The sequence below is a fragment of the Neovison vison genome, chromosome 1 (assembly GCF_020171115.1).
Source record: "Neovison vison isolate M4711 chromosome 1, ASM_NN_V1, whole genome shotgun sequence".
In the NCBI taxonomy this organism is placed as follows: domain Eukaryota; kingdom Metazoa; phylum Chordata; class Mammalia; order Carnivora; family Mustelidae; genus Neogale; species Neogale vison.
In genome coordinates, this window is record NC_058091.1 from 302,287,603 (window position 1) to 302,311,433 (window position 23,831).

Here is a 23,831-nt window from a genome sequence, read left to right on the forward strand (position 1 = left end):
ACAACTGTGTTCCTCCAAAGAATGAGCAATTAATTAACTTAGGGAACCTTCCAATAATATTGGCTGGAATGTAAATTCCACAGGGACTGTGGAAAAGAGTATGGAGGTTCCCCGAAAATTAAACTAGAAATTCTACAGGATCTATTAATTCCACTACTGAATATTGCCCAAAGAAAACTAAAACACTAATTCAAAAAGATACATGCACCCTTATGTATACTGCAGCATTATTTATAATAGCCAACATATGGAAGCAGCCCAAATGTCCATTGATAGAAAAAGAAGATATCCACATAATAAATTATATCCACATAATAAATTATATCCACATAATAGAATATTACTCAGCTATGATAAAGGATATCTTGCCATTTGTGACAACATGAACACACCTAGAGGATATTATGCCAAGTAAAATTAATCTGACAAAGAAAGACAAAATGTGGAATCTAAAGTTAAACAAAACAGATAAATAAAAAAGCAGATAAATACCAAGAACAGACTGATGGTTGTCGGAAGGGAGGTGGGCATGGGTTTGGGCAAAATGGATGAAAAGAATGGGAGATACAGGCTTTCTATTATGGAATAAGTCACACGAATTACAGGTACAGCATAGGGAGTAGTCAAGGGTATTGTAATAGTGTTGCATGGTGACAGATTGTAGTTACATTTCTGGTGAGAAAAGCATATTAATGTATAGACTTATTGAATCATTCTGTTATACAACTGAAACTAATGTAACATTATATCAACTATACTGAAATTATAAGGGGCACCTGGGTGGCTCAGTGGGTTAAGCCTCTGCCTTCTGCTCAGGTCGTGATCTCAGGGTCCTGGGATCGAGCCCCGCATCAGGCTCTCTGCTCAGCAGGGAGCCTGTTTCCCCTCTCTCTGCCTGCTTTACTGCCTACTTGTGATCTCTGTCTGTCAAATAAATAAATACAATCTTTAAAAAAAATAATAGAGAGGGAGATGAAGAAATTGACATTGAGTGAGAGCAAGAAAGAGTGAAAAAGGGAGAGAGAGTTTGTGTGTGTGTGCACGTGTCAGATGTCTACCCATAGGTAAATGCTTGAGGAGCAGATTAGAGTGTTTTAGGAAAAAAGGACGAGAAATGGATAGGTATAATTCATAAAATTTATTACATTGATCCTGCGTGTTCTAAGCAAGAGTCAGTAATTTCTTTTAAAGGGCCATATAGGAAGTATAAATTTTTGTTTTAGTGGGCTGCAACTCTTCTTTTTCAACCCCAAAGCAATAATAAACAATACGCACACTACCTTGGGTGTCTCTTATGTAACCCTCTCCTCCCCAACCTGTGGCAAGCACTGATATATGTTCTCCATCCCTACACGTTTATCTTCTGCAGAATGCCATGTAAATATGGGTCCAACATTTCGTTTTTCAAAGACATTTAAGATGCATCCGTATTGCTATATGGACAGATAACTTATTCATTTGATTTTAGTGTAGTATTCCATTGGTCCAGTGTATCACAGTTTACCTTTCCATATGCACAAATCAATCTTGTGTTTTTTAGTTTCTGGTGATAATGATTAAACTGCTGTAAGCATATACAGGATTTTGTGTGAATGTGTTTTCCTGTGACTTTAGTAAATACTTAGTAGTTGCTTAGTCAAGGGATAAATACATGTTCAACTTCAAAATAATCTCTCAAAATGTTTTACAAAGTAGCTGTATCATTGGGCATTACCACAAGTAATAAATAAGAATTTCTGTTGCCCTATTCCTTGTCATTGACTGTAGTCAGGTTGTTTTGTTTTTGCTTTTGTTTTTGTTTTTCAGCTATTTGCATAAATGCATAGTGGTAGTACATTGTGGTTTTGATTTGTATTTTTTTTAAGATTTTATTTATTTATTTGATAGAGAGAGATCACAAGTAGGCAGAGAGGCAGGCAGAGAGAGAGAGAAGGAGAAGCAGGCTCCCTGCTGAGCAGAGAGCCTGATGCCTGGCTCGATTCCAGGACCCTGAGATCATGACCTGAGCTGAAGGCAGAGGCTTAACCCACTGAGCCACCCAGGCACCCTTGATTTGTATTTCCCTCTAGACTAATGATGTCAAGCAACTTTTTATATGCTTAATTGCTAAAAACTAATCATTTCCCTTATTTGCCAAAGTGCTTGTTCATTATTTTTTTTGGTCATTTTTTAAAAATTGAATTGTTTTCTAACTGTTGAGTCATAAAGTTTTAAATTGTTAGAAACTCAAAGATTTAGTGCTTTAGTCTATAAAATAAAAATATAAATTGAAAGCACACAAATGAGGAGATAAATAAATTTCTATAAAGTGCCTTACACATAAAACATGTTCAGGATACATTATCTGTTGCTATTGATGTTCCATTTGGGGGAAACGGGCTACACCTTTTCATGTATGTGTGTGTGTGTGTGTGTGTGTGTGTGTGTATGTCTGTGTGTGTGTATGTGTATATACATGTACATACACATAATAACATATATAACATGTATATGTATACATATATATGTAATTCAGCATACATATATATGCATACATACAAAATTCTCTTTTTAACAGATATATGGTAAAAAGAGCTATGAAATTTAAGTTTTAAAGAGCTCATCATAAATCATGAGTTTTTCTTAAGACAATAAACTCAATGTCTTATAAATACACATAGTTTGGTCATCTGCTCTTCAATAAAAAGCAAAAAAATGCTAGAAACATATTGTTGGAAATTAAGTTACCTGAAATGTGATGTTGATTTTAGAGGGCTAGCATTACAAACTTTACTTCAACTATCAGAAAAGTCATATTGGAACCACCTTTTTTTTTTTTTTTTTTTTTTGGTAAACAGATAAGCATTTTTCTTTTTCATGACCCACCTGGTAGAAAGAAATATAAAATTATGAGTAGACTTAATTATAAAGGCAAGTGTACTTTTACCCTTGAAGAGCTGTTCTCTTAATATATTATTCTCTTATTGTCTCAAAACTAAAACTTTTTATAATAGGGCACTTCCATCTGTCCATTTGACTGTATCCTATCAATGGGAAAATGGGCAATTTGTTTCTCATATGAGTATGATGATCTATCTTTAGTGCCCTGTTTTCTGCCCTGTGGAGATGAACACATTTTGTGACTGAAGAATGATGGAGACTCCTTAAGCAGTGACTGACATTAACACTTGTTTCCCCTGTCTCCCCAACAATGCAGAAATAATAGAGTGGAATTGAACGGCCATACTTAACTCCAGGGTATAATCTATGGGATTGCTACACAAAGATCCAGGTCATTTATCTTTATATGGTATTATCTATCAATTTGTAGTATATTAACTCTCATTTTATGGTAAGAATTTTATTCCATTATTAAAAAAATGTTTTAGAGATAAAATTGTATGAAATGTTTGAGTCATTTACATATGGATAGAGGATATAAAATTTTATTTCCAAATACTTTTAGGACATAAGCATTTCCAATAAGAGGACAATTTTATACAAACTCTACAAAATGAATTGAAGTTCTAAGACCTCATTTAAACTGGTAAGATAATGTAGATAAAAATACATTTTGAGAATGCACAGGTGTTCACTTATACTTTACTGCAGTTATGCCTTTTGTATTTTCTTCATTCATTCACAAATTCATGTACTCATTCCAAAATGCTTTCATTCTTTCACTTTAAAATGCCTATAATGAAAAAAAAGTGCCTATAATGAATCCATTAAGAGTGAGAAATTTTGTAGAAAAGTGAATAGAGTCAATGATGACAAAAATAGATCATTTGATTCAATTGAAAAAAAAAAAAAAACACGGTAACAGTAGTTGCTTTACAATGTATAAAACCTTAAAAAAATGTTTGGGATTTTACAAAATTCCAAACTGTTTTTAAGATTTATTTATTCATTTTAGAGAAAGAGAGGAAGATGGGAGGAGAGAGAGAGAGAAACAGAGACCGGGGAGAGGCAGAGGGAGAGGGAGAGAGAATCCTAAACTGACTCCATGCTGAGCAGGAGCCTGATATGGGACTGGATCCCATGACCTTGAGACCATGACCTGAACTGAAAACAAGAGTAGGCTGTTTAACTGACTGCACCACCCAAACACCCCTTGAACTGTTTTTAAAATGGAAATAAATTTGACGTATGTGTCTATCCAATTTCTTTCCCCTGAATATGTTTAGGTTTTAAATCAAATGATTTCTCAAAGAAAAATGTTAGCAACAAAAAAATTTAAGAGTCCAATATTCACATTTGAGAGAAGAAAGAAGAAACCTAAGGAAATTAAATTCTATGCTCCCAAAACTCATTGTATGAAACTCCATGTTTGAACATGGGTCCCATAATTTTTAATTCAGTTACATAATAAATGCTCATTATTATTAACATGTTACTTTTCAATTTTTCTCATATGCTTAAATTACCTCCTCTGTTACTTTAGAATATAGGATATTCAAATTTTTGTTCATTTAATAACACAATTTATGTGTGTTTAAGTTAGAACTGGGTTTATTTATGCTCAACTTACCCTGATATTAAAAATCAATTACCAAATTATTTGGAGGGAAATTTTTTTAGAGTAAGAATATGTAAAAGCAAGAAGTAATTAAAAAATTACAAGAGATCTTTAACTTGCCTTTGTATGTTCATTTTTCCCCCAAGAACTTTGTAAGCTATAAACAATTTAGAGGTAGTTTTTATAGAGAGGTAATTTATCTCATAGGAATTAATATTAATGATTAACATTTGTTTCATCTAAAATTACATCTAATTTTAAAAAATTCTCTGGCCTACTAATGACATGTTAAATATTTGCTTGATGTACCTCTTTAGGTCTTTGAGGCTCCAGAATAACGCAAATAAAGTTATCTTCTCAATATTTTATAATAAAACTTGCTTCACAAGTTTTATTATCTTTGCTCCATTTTTGATATCAACATCTTAACTGTGATAATTATACTAGGCACATTAACACCAGGTATGTTCTTTGTTGTTGAATTCTGAACCATTCAAAATAAACATGGAAGGAAGGCATAGTGAAATCAGAATGTGAGCTTCATAGTTCATGGATTTGTTGGCCTTTGTGCTTAGCAACAGGAACTTTTTTCACTGTTTCTCAGCATGCAGCAGCCATACTAAGTCAGTTACATATGGAGCAGGGACTTTATTGCTAAATTTATAACATGGCAGAAGGCAGATCAGAGCTCATGCTCACTGAAGACTGAGACATCCTAAACAGGAAAAAGAAGGGGGGTGCTTAATATCGCCAATCATGTAAGGAAAAAGTGAAGGGGGGATAGGATTTATATGCTAAGCGATAGTTAGATGTTTTTTTTCCATATGGAGTTTTTTAAAGAAATTGCTTCTCTGCCACAGCGACTCTGAGCTAATAAGAATTATTGACAAGAAGGCTATTAGAAACTTGAGTATTGAGCAGGGGCATTGCTCCCATGTGACACAGGAGTGAATCTTTTATGAGAATTATTAGAATATTTTGATAAATTATGTCTCCCATAATTTTAGAATCTGGAGCTACTCTTATGGGTCTCAGTTTTGAAAAAATGACCTCAAATTATTTTATTTAATTAAGAAATGTAAATGGTAACATTTTTTCCTCATAGGACACAAGTATTTTTCTTTCAGAAGAAGAAAAAATGAAAATGTCAAGAATAAATTCTCTAAAGTTACTTATCAGCAGCAACCAGTGAATATTGACTAAAATATTTAGATATAGGTAATAACAATTTAATATGCAAACTAAATAACTATATTAAAATTATCATCTTATGTCTTCATAAATATTCTAAATTATCTTCTAAGAATTTATTTTATACATTCTCCAACTTCCTATTTTCCTCAAATTTTCAGAAGACATTCAAAGATATCACATTATTAGTTAAAAAATGTTTTATCTAATCAAATTAAAAATACAGTTGAATGAGTAGAGTTTCATGAACAATTTTTGATAAATTGAACTATTTTTACACATAAATGTTTTCACATAATGTCTTCTGGATAGTGCTGTGTTTTGGGTTTTTTTTAAATGACATGAAATATTTGGGTGAAGTGGTCCCACTGATACCAATTATTCAATAGTAAACAAGTCTGAAATGATTTTGGTGAGTCACATACACTCTGATGACTATATCGGGAGGCTTGTGAAAGCAGAGTTCTCAGAATGAGAAGCATTTTGATTGCTGAGGAGACTATAGAAACATTAAGATGCATAACCCTCCATCAAAGATTTATGAGTAAGAGATTTATATTCATTTTGTTTTAATTAGAGCAAACAACTTGCCTGTGGGGTGTCTACACTCAGAATGAGTTTGACATCACAACACAGTTCATGTTCTCTAAGGAAAAATTAAAGAAAAGGAAAGGTGATTCTTTCTGAGGCTTGGAATTGCAAACAAAGGAGCCCAATTTACTTTGAGTTCTCAGTAGCATATTTAGGTCTCCAGGGCCTCTCAGACCTCACCATTTCTGCATTTTAAGAAGAAAAGATTATGGTTCAAAAGTTCATGTCTGTATTGCTTTTGCAATTTTTCTTTAGATGTGTAGGTGTAGAATTCATTTAAAATAAAAATTTACTAAAAAGAAAGTTTACGTTTGTCACCTGCTGGAGTGAACTGCTAAACAGAAGACACTAAGATGTGGAACATAATTGTACAAAGTAAAGACTCATCAAGCACATCAGATCATTGCTAAATTCACTTATTAAATGGATGTCATGGAAGAATTATTTTTGTTTTAAATTCTCTAAAAAGCAAAATAGCTCTTGGATATAGGAACATTTAGTCCTTGCTCTATAAACCAAATTAAATATTATGAATATATATAATGTACTTTGTCCATGAATATCTTAAATGAACCTGTCTGTATTATTCATACAATCAATATTGAATTCTTTTAAGATAAATAAATCTTTTCTTGATTTTTAATCTGTCAATACAAGCGAAGATAAAAGTTGGATGACAGTAAACCTGAATTGAAAGAATTGCAGAATAAGGTGAATTGCAACTTTTGCCCAAACATTAAAAAAGAAATCAATAGCAATTACCGGTCACTGGCATTTACTTCTTCAAGGTCCTAACTTGATACAAAATTTAGACATAAAGCCTACATTTATCCTCTTAAGTGCTATCAACATGTTTCCTAATTTCACTTAAACAGTTTTTACTGTAAAATTATACATTGTCCTACCACAGATAGAATGTTCACTAACATATGTTCCCCTTCCTTCCTTCCTTCCTTCCTTCCTTCCTCCCTCCCTCCCTCCCTCCTTTCTTTCTTTCTTTCTTTCTTTCTTTCTTTCTTTCTTTCTTTCTTTCTTTCTTTTTCTTTATTTTTTCAACCTAAGTCTTCTCTGGAGGTTGAGTTCCAGTATTTGGCTTTCAGAAATGTTCACCTATAGTAATTTCAAAGATTTTATCAGAAAAGACAGTGAGGGGTGTCTGGGTACCACGGGCAATTGAGCACCCCACTCTTTGTTTCAGCTCAGGTCCTGATCTCAGGGTCCTGAGAATGACACATACTCCCACCCCACCATGGGCTCTGTGCAGTCTGTTTTAACCCACTGAGCCGCCAGGCACCCCTGGGCAGTCTGCTTGAGATTCTCTCTCTCTCTCCTTCTGTTCCTCCAGATCAGGCTTGCTCTCTCTCTCTCTCTCTCTGTAAAATAAATAAAATCTTTTTTTTTTTAAAGATTTTATTTATTTATTTGACAGACAGAGATCACAAGTAAGCAGAGAGGCAGGCAGAGAGAGAGGAAGGGAAGCAGGCTCCCTGCCGAGCAGAGAGCCCGATGCGGGACCCGATCCCAGGATCCTGAGACCATGACCCTAGCCGAAGGCAGCGGCCCAACCCACTGAGCCACCCAGGCGCCCCAATAAAATCTTTTAAAAAGAAAAAAAAAAGACATAATTTTGACAACTAAAATTCTCTTTATGGTTATATTTATATGTATTTATTTATATATAAGGGAGAGCCAAGATTAAACTTGAAAAAAAAATAAGCTTTCACCTAAGAGCATGGTAAAGTTTAAAACTTTGTCAATTCTAACTCTATGACCTCGGGAATGCCAATTTTTATAACTTCTTAGTTTACAGGTTTCTTTACTATAGAATGAACATAACAATAATAACTACCTCATAAATTCATTTTTTTTCCTGAAGATATGAAACACTGGAAACACTGCCTGACATAGAGTAACTATTACATGTGTTAGTTTTCATTATTATTATTTATTCATATTTATCTTGCTTAAATTATATAATGGTGTTTCATTTTCTTCAGTGTTATAGGGCATACATCTAAATACGATTCACAACAAATGCTGAAGTAAATAACTATAGATTCAGCCTCACATTATATGAATTCAATTTTGCCATAGTTTTCTGTACTTGATGGATTAAGCTAAATCACTTCCTATTTTAATTTGGTTATTAGTCCCCTGCCTTATTTCTTAGATATTATCATTTATTCACTCTCATCTTGTCTTTGTGATGATTCTTGCATATTTTGCAAAACAGTAAATTTTTATCTTGCTTAAAATAGTTCACTGAATTATCAGATTAAATTTAAAATTTAGTAATGACATATGGGTTTTCAAACTCCTATCTGATGAGTGCTCTTAGATATATCCCCTATCGATCAGAAAAGTCCCCTGAATTTTTCACCAGAGTGTATTATATCCTTCAGTCGGTGTTTCTACTGCTCTCTATATATTTCTGTAATAGCGATTATGCTACATATTCTGATTTAACTATTATAATTACCCATTCCACTGGACTCTAAACATATCCATCTTTGTATCTTCAGCTAATAGTAAGAAGATAGGTAAGAATACAGTTCTCTAAAACCATGGTTAGTTTGACTTTGTGGTGACAATTATGCTTTCATTAATTTCGAAGTTCAAAATACGGAGTTTGAGGAAAATGAGTAGAATAAATTATTAAAACTATAAAATTTTGGTGAAATCCTATTTTTATTACCTTGAAAACTTTGTTTTTTATTATGAAAGACTTTGAGCAACTAGGGTAATGTCTGGTCATGGATCTCACAGTAAGATAAGATTTTTATATTTCTAGACTTAGTTCACTTTTTAAAGGAAAAATATAATTCATTAAATAGTGACTGAACTGCATTTTTTATTATTTTCTACTCAAGATATTTTAATAAAATATTTCCTTCCATGTGATAATTTTTAAATAGATTTTCCATGCATTGGATTTTTCCATTCTTATAAATTTTTAACTAATACTACTTTTTTATTATGGTAAAATAGATAGCATAAAACTTGCCATCTTAATTTTTTAAATTTAGATTTAATCAATTAACATATAATGTATTCTTATTTTCAGAAGTAGAGTTCAGTGATTCATCAGTCTTATATAATACTCAGTGTTCATATAACTTCATCAAGTGCCTTCCTTAATGCCCATCACCCAGTTAGCCTAGCTCTCCCCCACCCTCCCCTCCAGCAACCCTCAGTTTGTTTCCTATGATTAAGAGTCTCTTATGGTTTGTCTCCCTCTCTGATTTTGTCTTGATGTATTTTTTCCTCACTTACCCTATGATCCTCTGTTTTGTTCCTTAAATTCCACATATGAGTGAGATCATATGTTAATTGTCTTTCTCTGATTGACTTATTTTGCTTAGCTCTAGTTCCATCCATGTCATTGATGTCATTGCAAATGGCAAGATTTCTTTTTTTATGTCTGAATAGTATTGTATTGTGTGTGTATGTATACACACACACACACACACACACATATGAGATAATGAGATATATCATATATATGATATATCTCATATCTTCTTTATCCATTCATTTGTTGATGGACATCTGGGCTCTTTCCATAGTTTGGATATTGTGGGCATTGCTGCTATAAATATTGGGGTGCAGGTCCCCATTGGGATCACTACATTTGTATTTTTGTGGTAGATATCCAATAATGCAATTGCTGGGTTTTAGGGCAGCTTTATTTTCAACTTTTTGAGGATCCTCCATACTGTTTTCCAGACTGTCTGTACCAGCTTGCATTCCAACCAACACTGTAAGATGGTTCCCCTCTCTCCACATCCTTGCCAACATCTGTCATTTGGCCATTTGGATGTGTCCTTTGGAGAAATGTCTGTTCATGTCTTCTGTCCATTTCTTGAGTGGATAATTGTTCTTTGGGTGTTGAGTTTGCTAAGTTCTTTACAGATTTTTGGATACTAACTCTTTATCAGATATGTCATTTGCCAATATCTTCTCCCATTCTTTTGGTTGCCTTTTGGTATTGTCCACTATTTCCTTTGCTGTCCAAAAGCTTTTTATCTTGGTAAAGTCCCAAAGTTCATTTTACCTTTGTTTCCCTGGTCTTTGGAGATGTGTCTAGCAAGAAGTCACTGTGGCTGAAGTCAAAGAGGTTGCTGCCTGTGTTTTCTTCTAGGATTTTTGTTGTATTCCTTGTTTCACTTTAGGTCTTTCATCCAGATCTATTTTTTGTGTATGGTGTAAGGAAATGGTCCAGTTTCATTCTTCTGCTTGTGGCTTCCCATTTTCCCAACACCATTTGTTGAAGAAACTCTTTTTTCCACGCTCTTAATGGTTTTTGAGTGAGGAGTTTCACAATGTTACTTTTGAACCAAGTTTAAACAATTTTATCATAAAAATGAATGTTAAATACATTTAATAACATATTTTGTTTAATGTATTATTTTGGATTCATTTTCATTATTGACACATATATTAAAAATACATACTTTAGAAATACTGCAATCAAACTGAGTTTCTACAGAAGTTTATGGGATAATTTCATTTCTCTGAACTAGGATTACAAAAGCATTACCAAATAAGCAAAGTATTATATTTTTAAAACACAAAGAACTGAATATGAATATAAATATAAGAAGCTTTATTTTTCTAAAAAATAAAAAAGGCACATAGAAAGGTAAAATAGATTGGAAAACTGTAACATTTGTACTTCCATTTTGAAATTGTGACTTTGATAGCCTCCATGCCATTAACTTAGCTTATGAGATCAGTATTTTAAATATCTGATTCAGTTCTTATCACTTTACTTTCTATCTGTAAATCTCAAAATTGTGTAATACTTTAGGAGACAGTATTTCTCTATTTAAAGTTTAAAAAAAAATTTAAAAATTTATGTTTCCAATCGTGTTCAGCACAGTTGAAATTATGGTTGACAAATTCGATGACTTTTAGTTAATTAGGTGGACTAAAAATCACGTTTGGAAATAGTCTAAAGACGTCTTCCACAAATGTCAGAATAGCCTACACCAGTAGCAATTTGCTTAAAGATTTGTTTGAGCTTTGTGACAGGCAGTGATTAAGGTATCCAGAATAATGGTCCTTTAAAGGTGTCTATTTTCCAATCCCTGGCAACTGAATACCTTACATTAAATGCAAAGGGGATTTTGTAGATGTTTTTAAAGTTATTAAGTTTTTTTCCCTTAAATTCAATTAGCCAACATATAGTACATCATTAATTTTAGATGTAGAGTTCAGTAATTCATCAGTTGTGTATAATCACACCACGTGCCCTCCATAATGCCTGTTGAGTTTAAAATAGGAAGATTATCCTGGATTATATGAGTGGGAATCTAGTCATATGAATACTTTCTGTGAAAATTTTCTCTGTTGAAGGCAAAAAGTTCAGCAGAAGAGTAGTCAGAGATATTCAAATCATAAAAGAGTCTCAACATGCCAAGAAACTTGAAGCATGTGGCATGTGAAATGTAGTGGCCTGTACGCAAACACTATAGACAGCCAAAATCTCCAGCAGCTAGGGGGAGCCCACAACTGACAACTGGCAAGGAAATAGAAATTCATTTTTCACTGTAGCAAATAACTAGATTAGGCCAAAAACTGAATAAACTTGGAAGCAGATTCTGCCCAGAGCCTGATGATAAGAACCCACCACCAATACTTTAATTTCAGACTTGAGAAACCTGGAGCAGAGAAGCATGCAAGGCAACCTGTCTCCTCTCCTATGAGAATGTGAGCTAGTAAGTGGGAGTTGTGTTAAAATGCTAACATGGTAGACATATTTTTATGGTAGCAAGAGAAAACTAAAACAGAACACTGTGGGGATTTTCAACAATCTGCTTAACTTCCACATGCCCCATTCCACTCAACACTGTGATGGGAACAATGCAAACATATATGAGACACAATTTTTATCAGAGCAAAAGGAAATATATAGAGCTGATAGATTTCTTGGCAGTTGGACAGAATGTAATATATATCATAAAATACTATCTTATTATAATTATTGAAGTATGGTGCTCCTCTTTATTTACAAAAGAGGGAGTCAAAAATCCAGGCACACTTGTGCATTTTTTCATCCAAATACCTCCATCTCTTTCTATGAGATAGTTGCGAGCAGGACTTCTATCCACAGAAAACTTATTGAACAACTAGCTGAAAGAAGGCAATTGTCCTGGAGCGGTGTTCATGAACTAGTAAGCTGAGATGTCATAGACTGGACCTCATGGATTGATAGGTTTATAAGTGTATTAGTTTACTCATTTGAAAATTAAATTAAAAGAATTTTGTCTATGGCTACATTTGACCAAAAATGAAGAGTGACTTTACTTTTTGTAGAATCAGGTGTTTCTTATCAATGACATGTACCTCTAAACTGTACGACACTAACAAATCAGATTCCAAGTGCTATAATATCATCTGAAGGTAGACTCTCTGCTAAGTATGCACACTAAAAACTGTAAGTCAAATACTAAAATAACAAAACAAAAATTTAAATCTAATATCCAACAAAGAAAAAAATGGAATCAACATGAGAAAAGAAAAAGTAAAAATATGTACAATAAGAATCATATGCCATAACAGAAAACGGTGAGATGTTTGAGATGTTCAACTTAAACCCAACAATGTAAGTAATACAATTAAGTGGAAGTGTTAAAAACATGCACTTACATGTCAGGGATTTTCAGACTGGATAAAAGAGCAAAGACCCAATGTACCCTACCCAGGAGAGATGCATGTTAACTGTAAAGATACAAATACATTAAAAATAAAAGCATACTCAGCTAACACTAGTGAAAAGAAGGCTGAAATGCTATAACACTATCAGATATGTAGGTTTCAAAATTTATAACCATTTTTTGATATGTTTGCCTGTTTCGTGTGTGTTGAGTTTGAGGAGTTCATTATAGATCCTGGATATCAACCTTTTGTCTGTACTGTCATTTGCAAATATCTTCTACCATTCCGTGGGTTGCCTCTTTGTTTTTTTTTGACTGTTTCCTTTGCTGTGTAGAAGCTTTTGATTTTGATGAAGTCCCAGAAGTTTATTTTCGCTTTTGTTTCCTTTGCCTTTGGAGACATATCTTGAAAGAAGTTGCTGTGGCTGATATCAAATAGATTACTGCCTATGTTCTCCTCTAGGATTCTGATGGATTCCTGTCTCACATTGAGGTCTTTTATCCATTTTGAGTTTATCTTTGTGTACGGTGTAAGAGAATGGTCGAGTTTCATTTTTCTGCATATAGCTGTCCAGTTTTCCCAGCACCATTTATTGAAGAGACTTTTTTCCACTGTATATTTTTTCCTGTTTTGTCGAAGATTAATTGACCATAGAGTTAAGGGTCCATATCTGGGCTCTCTACTCTGTTCCACTGGTCTATGTGTCTGTTTTTATGCCAGTACCATGCTGTCTTGGTGATCACAGCTTTGTAATAAAGCTTGAATTAGGTAATGTGATGCCACCAGCTTTATTTTTGTTTTTCAACATTTCCTTAGCGATTCAGGGTCTCTTCTGATTCCATACAAATTTTAGGATAGACACTTCTCCAATCAAGACATACAAATGGCTATCAGACACATGAAAAAATGTTCATCATCATTAGCCCTCAGGGAGATTAAAATTAAAACCACATTAAGATATCACCTTACACCAGTTAGAATGGCCAAAATTAACAAAACAGGAAACAACATGTGTTGGAGAGGATGTGGAGAAAGGGGAACCCTCTTACATTGTTGGTGGGAATGCAAGTTGGTGCAGCCTCTTTGGAGAACAGTGTGGAGATTCCTCAAGAAATTAAAAATAGAGCTTCCCTATGACCCTGCAATTGTACTCCTGGGTATTTACCCCAAAGATACAGATGTCATGAAAAGAAGGGCCATCTGTACCCCAATGTTTATAGCAGCAATGGCCACGGTCACCAAACTATGGAAAGAACCAAGATGCCCTTCAACAATGAATGGATAAGGAAGATGTGGTCCATATACACTATGGAGTATTATGCCTCCATCAGAAAGGATGAATACCCAACTTTTGTAGCAACATGGACGGGACTGGAAGAGATTATGCTGAGTGAAATAAGTCAAGCAGAGAGAGTCAATTATCATATGGTTTCACTTATTTGTGGAGCATAACAAATAGCATGGTGTTAGAGAGGAGAAGGGAGTTGGGGTAAATTGGAAGGGGAGGTGAACCACGAGAGACTATGGACTCTGAAAAACAATCTGAGGGTTTTGAAGGGGTGGAGGGTTGGAGGTTGGGGTACCAGGTGGTGGGTATTATAGAGGGCACGGATTGCATGGAGCACTGGGTGTAGTGAAAAAATAATGAATAATGTTTTTCTGAAAATAAATAAATTGAAAAAAAAATGCATTGCAAAAAAAAAAATTATAACCAGAGTTAATTGAATTCATTTCTTAATCACAAAGAGGTCAAATAATTAAGACATCATGACATTCTTAATTGTTGGTATACCTAATAAAAAATCTTCAAAATATGTAAAGCAAAATTTGACAGAACTGTAAGGAAAATGGACTTTTAACAAAATAAACATTCAACAGATTTCAATGCCTTTCTCTAAAGAAAGGGTACAAAATGGAGAGATAAATTTAGTACAAATGTTGAAGACTCGAATAATATTACTAACAAACCTAACATAGTTGATATTTATAGAACACTCTTATCAACAATGACAAAATACACATTATATTCTTGAATGAAGTAACATTTCTCAAGATATACTGTATTCTGGGACAAAAATATCAATCTCCATATGCTTATAAGAATATTATCCATATAAAAGTCTGTATTTATGAAATTAAATTAGAGATAAATAGCAAAAAAAAAAAAGAAAAAAAAATCAATTCAAAATTTCCAAATAATCTGAAACAAACTTTGACACCTCTAAATAACCAATGGATCAAGAAAAAATTCAAAAGATATTATAAAGGATTTGGAACCAGATAAATTTGAAACTGTAACATATAAAATTTTCTAGTATGCTGCTAAAACAGCACTAAACATGAAATTCATACCACTGAATGCTTACATTAGAAAAGAAGAAAGATACTAAAATCAGTGACCTCAGTTTGCCCTTAAAGAAAGTATAAAAGAAAGAACAAATTAGGCCGAAAACGAGAAGATAAAATGAAATAATAAAGATGAGAGTAGTAATCAGTGAAGCAGAATACAGACTTAACAGATAATCAATGAACCCAATAGCTAGTTCTTTGAGAAGATCAAGAAAATAGATAAACTTCTAGCCAGATTGTTCAGAAAAGACAGTAGATATGTGTCACCAATGTAAGGACTTAAAGAGAGAGCCTTGTCATATATGATTCTGAAAGTCAAATGATAATAAGGAAATATAAACAACTTTATATCAATAAATTTTAACTTAAAAATGAAAAACATCCTTTGAAATACAAAACTTAACAAATCTCAAAAGAAAGGTATAATGTGAATAGTTATAATTACTAAACAAATAGAATTTGTAAATTAAATATGTCCCACAAAAAATTATAGGCACACAGAATAAATTCTGCTAAACACTGAAGGAAGAGATATTATCAGTCCTAAACAAAATCTTTCAAAAGATTTAAGAAGTAGGATTCCTCCCAACTCATTACATGAGGTTACCATTCCCCTGATACTAAAACCAGAAAAAGATGCCATACAGAATAGAAATATCCCACATTAACATTAACAACAACAACAACAACAAAAATCTAAACAAACCATTAGCAAATAGAATTCAATATAAAAGGACTAATACATCATGATCAAATGGCATTTATTCCAGGACAAGTTTGGAAAGTCAATGTAATTCACCATATTAAAACACTAAAGGAAAAAAAAATCATCTCTACAGGTAGAGATATTTATTATATCTGATAACATATGTCTTTATATTTTAAAGCCAGTTTGAATGGATGTTACTCCTCTTGCTGATCAAAAGTATTCTCATACAGATTTTGTCACCAGAAAATGGGGAATGGTAAGAGAAGCTGAAATGTGAAATTCTGAGGGTGGAGAATCAAGCGATTGGAAGTTAAGATGCTATGTTTTCTGTCCAAAAACTTGGTGACACTTGGTTTGCACATACTAGAGTTGGTCCCCTACACACAGAGCAATAAATAAGTCACTATAGTTGTACAACTCTTCTTTCATATGGCTATGAAAGATAATAAACAGTGAGAGAAGACCTTTCCTAAAAGGTAGACCCAATGTCCACCATGTTGGACAATTTGATATATCATCTGTTTTGCCCTATTTGTTTTTTTAATATTTTTTTATTATCATGACTCACTATAATTTAAAATATCATTGGTAGATAAATGTTTTCAAATATGATTCTGTATGAGTTGGAATTTAACCAAATTCCGGTCCATGAGTCATAAAGTAATGTCTTTGGTGAATATTTGTGGAAAGTTTGGGGTCTCCATAGAAAGAATTACAGAAAAGAATGATTTATCATGTCTTTTGCCTTTTAAACATCATGTTTTGGTGACGCCAAGAAATTTTGGTTTCTATCAGTTTTCAGATTTCTAACAACATATGAATAATTTTCATACTGATATTAATAGAAAAGGGGAAAATTAAGCTAGATCCAAAGGTATCATTACCCCCAAAGGATCAATTACTGATGATTCCTGCCTCCCCCCACTAAATTGCTTATAAAAAAACTCACGTAATCATACTTATATCAGACATTGTTTGCAAACAAATATATCCTGACAGTGTTTGATAAACACATACACTAATGGTGATAGAACACATCACTATAAACTTTTCTGTTTGACAGAAAGTAATAAAATTCTAAAAATCTCACTCTTCAGTGAATTTTTAGTCTAGAAATCTTTCCTGGGGAAGTCACTTCAACTAAAAACAAGTATTTATGCCAAAATATTTGTTACATAATTAGTTATATAGTGCAAACTCACAAAAATAATAATTTACAGTAAGCTATTGCTGTAAAGACAGATCCATAAAATTAATTATTTTCCAGCCTAAAAAAATGTATTTGAAATTAACTTACCTCAAGGATATACTTAAAGAGTTTAGTAAGAAATATAATTTGTTTATACGGATTTATATATTGTGTTTAAAATAGAGAAAGATTTTGAAAATACAGAAGTATAAAGCTGATAATTATTTTGGATAATGAAATTATAGAATTCCCAATTCTTTTAAAATTCTATACTCATTTTTTACGAAGAGAAAATGTTTCATTATGGAAAGTAATACACCTAATATTATTATAATGAGCTTGACTTTGAGTCATAGACAGCAAAATTATAGGAAGTATATTTCTCCATTGCATGTTGAATTGCATTAAGCACTGTGTCCTAACGTATGATTCATAAGGTAAAAAATGATACATTAAAACACACTACTTCTATTTCTCATCCCCAATATTTAAATTTTTATTTTATATGAAATATAATTTTTCCTGTTGCATATTATAAGATAAATTACTTATTCTGATGGATCACAAGATGAATTTCTGGTTGTGACCAAAATTGATTTGTTATTCTTTGGATATATTATCAAAAGCATATGAAAGGTTAAAAGTGAGAGTTAGAATGTGTATTTTTTAACATTGGTTACCTTTAGATCTTCCAATAATGGAAAATAGATAATCTGGCTACTATATATATGATTAAATTACATTTGCGACACTTTAATAGACCAACACTAAATTTAGGCAATTCAAAATCCCAAGGAGAGTTGGGAATTTATTTTAAATTTTATTTTAACTTACGAATTGTATCACCTAGTCTTCATTTTGTAAAAACGTAAGTCTCCCAGGGCATTCCCCTCACTAACCAAAGTTGGTATCAATTTTTTCACTCAGCCAACATTTGAGATTCATAAGTTCTTTTGACAAACACTCTGCACGGCTCAATTGAATTAAATCACATTAGGGAAACATGGACCAAGTTAGATTTGACTTGTCTACCTAGCACTTAAAACCAACCCGAAGGGAATGCAAAACCCCTGCATATGGCTCAAGTATAGTTAGGAACCAAGGTTACATATAAATGAGAATGCATAGGCAGCTCCGCCATCTGTCTGCAAAGTCCTTCCTGATTTGCTTGTCGAAAATGTTACAGGTTTTGTTAAAGCAGGCAGCACCAGGGGGAAAACCCAAGAAGACAGCTGCCTCCTCTCTGTAACAGAACAAGGCAACATTCACTAATAGGAGTTGGGCCCTGTCTAACCTAATCACAGAAGTCTCAAATGGTATCTCAGCAGTCTATCTAACACTGATACAGCTGAATCCTTAAAAATTTTTCTATGCATGAGTAATAACTAGTCCTTTTACTCTATTCAAATGAGATTTTTTTCCCTTGTATAGATCACAGGCAACTTCCAATTAAGAAAAAAAAAAGAAAAGAAAAGGAAGGAAAAGAAAAGAAAAGAAATTTCAGGTTTATTTAGCTTTGGGTTACAACAATAAAATATTGCACAGCACACATGGAATAGTATATATATATAAAGATATACAAGAAATGTCCTATTTCTACTATAGAGATTGAAGTCACTTCAAATTTAGTGTAGGTAACTTAGACTATATATTATAACTTAAATCAGTTTATATTCCAAGATGGTGGAAGAAGTGATGCCATCCACCTCAGCCATACATTCAGGTTGTATATGTTACCAGTCATACTATAAGATTCATCATGTAAATACAAAAAGTTATATCAGCTTTTTTGTTAACTTGGGCTACTGAATATGTTACCTGTATATGAACTGAGAAATGTTTCTCTCACTGTGGAGTAAAACTTAATGTTTAACAGCAAAGCACCACTATTTTCAATAATTTTTTTATTGCTTATGTCACTTATAAAAATACAGGCACCTAGTTTGTTTCTCTTAATACCAGTCATCAACCCAAATAAGAACATTTCACAAATAAAAAGGGCTATCAGCTAATACTTGTCTTTAGGGAAAATTATTTAACATATGTCATCTCATCTGCCAAATGGGGAAAATGGGACCAATCTTACAATGTTGCTTATATTAAATATATGACAATAAAGTTTCTGGCATATAGGAAGTTGCTAGTAAATGGCATTGTTTATTCATGCATTCATCAAATAAATTTTGACTTCCTATTATGGAATATGTATAGTTACATTCTGAGTAGTTAATATTACTAACAAATGAACATATCCATTTTTGAGTTATTTTCCTAGTATATCAAACAATCGATTTGCTGAAAAGAAGACCATAATGTGCCATAGTTCAAATAAGACATTATCATGGATTGTTGAAAGAGCAATGTGTCTAGCACATAAATGTAGATGAGTCACGTGATCTATGTTAATCCCTGTTAAATTTTATTTTAAGCATAAAAATTTTTAAATATTACAAACATCTTTATTGAAATATTTTTCTGTGTATATGATTACATTAATGAGTAATTTTTTTTAAATTTTTTTAACATAAAAATTTTATTTTATTCAGAGATCAAGTACTAGGTATCCCTTATACTATAATGTGAAGGATCCTAGAAAATCTACCCAAAGTCACCTCTAATGCCTATTATTAATGGCAAAACTCCTACCTTTATTAATTTGTACAACTATTTTACTTTCTTTTTTTTAAAGAATAAACAATTCAACTCTGTTAAGTAATTTAGCTGCTCCAGTTTTCTCCCTACACAATACTTATTTACTGTTATCTTCCTTCCCAGAAAAATGCTGATTTTGTTCTGTTTGCCACCTTCTACCACAGAAGGTAATCCTTTCTCAATCTCCAGGAACATAATCTGACAGGTCTATGACCATAATGGTACTCCCATATTTATAATCATTCATTGAATTTGGAGGAGAAAAAAGCATGACTCATTATGATTAATAATGAGATATGAGGGAAAGGCTTATGTATGTTTTTCTGGGAAATGTGTCCTTTATCCTAGTCTATGAAACAAATCCAAGAATAAAGAACCTTTCTTCTTTATGTAGGTATTATTTATTCTGAATGTAAAACCTGGAAAGACTTGAAGAAATGCCTTTTGCTCTAGGTTGAAGCTACAATATAAAAGACAAAAGAAATAAGAAGAGGCTGAACCTAAGGATATTTAGATCCTTCCTAATATCTGGGGATCCTATTACATTAAATAATATAAGATTTTTATATTATAATCAGGTGAGGACAATCTTCTTTTATTTGCTGTCAAGATTATCCCAGCTGTTAATTGTTACTCAAGAAAAAAAATCAGTTTTGTCATTTCTTTTTGAGAATACGACGTCATTGACATTGAGGAAATTGGGAAACTGGCAATGGTAGATTAAAAAGGATATATGGTAGCAGCAAAGAAATATCAAGTCACATCCCTCACGGTTTCCTGTAACAAATGCCCAGGAGCCACCTTGAATTTCAAATAGGTTGTTCTCAGAGCTAACATCAAAGCCCAGGTATTCCTCTAAACCTTTTTCTTAACAGGATTTATAAAGTTAAATAGAAATTTAAAAATTTTCTAACACTAATCTAATAATCTAATTTGCATAGGTCTAAATTTGTATGTGTTAGAATTTAAATGTAGATCTTGAAGTTTTACATCTTTTCAGAGACTATCACAGTGTATTATGTAACATATTGCAGAACAAAATTCTTATATAAAGTCCTTAAAATCAAGTTATCTACTTTGTTAATGACCAGATTTCTATCCTAAATGTTAGAAGCATTTAGTCCCTGATTTTAAATTTATATCTTTTTTTTATATTCTTACAATATCAGGTTTCATATTTGCAATTTCCAGGAAAACAAATGTGATTAAAACTAGGTTAGAAACAAAAGTAGAAGAACTCTGTGAAATCACTCTATTTTAAGACTTCAGAAGGCCTACATCAATGTCACTTTTTCACTAAATTTACAGATTTCCTAAGAACTTTGTAGCAGGCACTTCTAGATTGGTTACCTATAACTCACTCATAACCCATTCCTCTACTGAAAAAATGGTCACCCTCCTGGACCCCATGGAGTTTCTTGTGCAATAGCATTCATGACTAACAAAGTATTTAAGGAGTTTATGTTTGGATCTTTTTAAGAGTATTATTATAGACCTAGAGTTTCGATGTTTGCCCTTCTCTTTTGTTCCGTCCTATCTCCTTGGAACACAGATTGAAAGCCTTTATTAGAGACAAAAATTTTTGAAATCATAGCTGTTATACATCAAATTTAGTATTTATTATTTTTAAAATTACACAAGAGTTCATGACTATATTGTAATTAAATGACGAACATTCATTTACAGACATATAAGTTCTCTTTCCTTTCATTGGAGACAGAATATTTCCTACCTAATTGTTCCTACCCCATCACAAACCAACACTGACAGCAGGACAAGTGTCAATTTTATCATGAGAGAATTGGGATGAGGGGATGTAACTCAGTATGATGTCCAAATGGACTTTCTATCTTAATCTCAGAATAAGACTTACTAATTCAGTCACATATTCTACTAGTCACAAGTAAGATTCCCCATATGGAGAAGAAGTCTAGCCAAGTGACAGAAGCTATGATGAAGACAAGACAAACTTGTTCTCCCTGTGACTGGATTTGCTCCTGAAAGGAAGTAGGCAGGGCTAGGCTACCCATGCCTACTTAGCCTTTCTGGTAGGACTAAATACACAAAAGATATGAAACCTTTGACTCTAAGCCTTCACTATCATCCCAACAGATCACACAGTGGACAGTAAAGTCAGTGGGTCCTTACAGAAAATCTTTGTATTAGAAACCAGGAAGGCGTTCTATTTTTAACATATAAAAATACTACTGATGGAGTTATGTGATGGATTTATGTGTTAGATATTTTATCACCTTAAAAATTAATTTAAACATGTATTTGATGATCTTTCTTTAAACCAGCTTAATTTACATTAAAAAATTTGCTTTTTCCCCTGCTTATATTTATAAACATATTTCCCCCTTCATTATAAAATGTATGCTGGCGAATTGTAGCTGTGATGACTGATGTCAATTGGCTAACATTCTAATTTCAAGACACTGAAAGTATATATGACTGCAAGTAAAAAGACATGCATATGACCAGTATTGAGAAAAATGTGCCATTTGGCTGCAGAACACAGCAATAGAAATCAGATAAATCCATAAATCAACATAATTATAATAGAGACCCTAGACTTTTCATGAAACTTGAAGAATAGTGTCTAAAGATCTCATGTAATGGACATATCAAAAAATAACCGAAGTGATATTTATAATGATAAACAAAGGACAATTTCACCTTCCAGCTACGAAATATTTCATAGCAGGAACCCTTTCAAGTCTTAGAGGTGTCCCAGATTGAGGCTATAATCCAATCTCTTACACAGGCTCCCTGTTACTACATCCTTGGCTGGGAACAGCCATTGAAAAGCTTGGCTTCCATGAAAACATGGAGATGGAATTCAGAGCACAGACCTGATTGAGAACTCTGTGAGGCACATTCTTTTTTCCCATCATACATCAATAAAGAAAAGATACAGCACTGACATACAACTGAAAAGGTATCAAAAATTAAGAAATATGCTTTTGAAATTAGAATAAGAAGTGTATTGCTAAAGTAGAAACAAAAACAAGGGTAAAAATGTCAGTTGATACTTGGACTAGATTAAAATTATTACTTACACCATGTAATTTAGCATAAATTGGAAAGCTATGTGAAAAAATTCATATTTTCTGGAAAGTCAGGATATCTTAAGTTCTTTACATTCATTTCATGAATTTGATATTGAAGTATGCTACAAATTCATTCAAGTAATGTAGTCATTACCTGGTGGGAATTAGACATCATGGATCTTTCTACCAGAATACCTCAAGGACATTTTTCGTGTAGAGTTAGTGAATTGAAAATATCACTCCTCATCAATCATGGATTGACAGCTTTCTTCAGAGTTAGCAGATTTGTCAGTAACCTGAATATTCAAGTTGCTGACTTGTGTTCTGTCTTCTTGGCTCTGAACTTTTATGTCCCCAGGTAATAAAACACCTCTGATTTTGTGTTTGTGTGTGGGCACATGTCTTGCACTTGAGTTTATTTTGTTTTTGATACTTGATGTTTGGAATTCCCTGGAGCAGAGGTAGATAAAAAAATAAAAACTATTTCCTCCATGACCTACCAAAAATAAGGATAAAGTTCTCCAAATAGTTTACTCAGTCCTTATAGATGAAAGTAAAGAGACTGCAAAACTGCTAAACACACCTCAGAAACAAACACGCAAATATAGCAAAAAGTAGCAAAATCTATAGAGGGTTAACATTGTTTTTTGCTTTATCATTTCCATTTTTTTAATTTATTTTAAGGAATGCTGCAGGAAACAGCTATTTTAAACTATGATCCTTAACTCACAGAATGCTGTAGAATGAATGTAAAAGATGTATGCAAAAAATATCTAAAGTGATATTTGTCATGATAAAAAGGGCATTTTGCTTCCCAGCTTTCTAAATATTTTATAGCAAGAGCCCTTAAAAGTCTTAGAGGGGTCAAATGTGTTTATTATTTCCACTTGATAATACTACCTTATGAGGATGAGACAAAAAATTGAAAATCAATTAAAA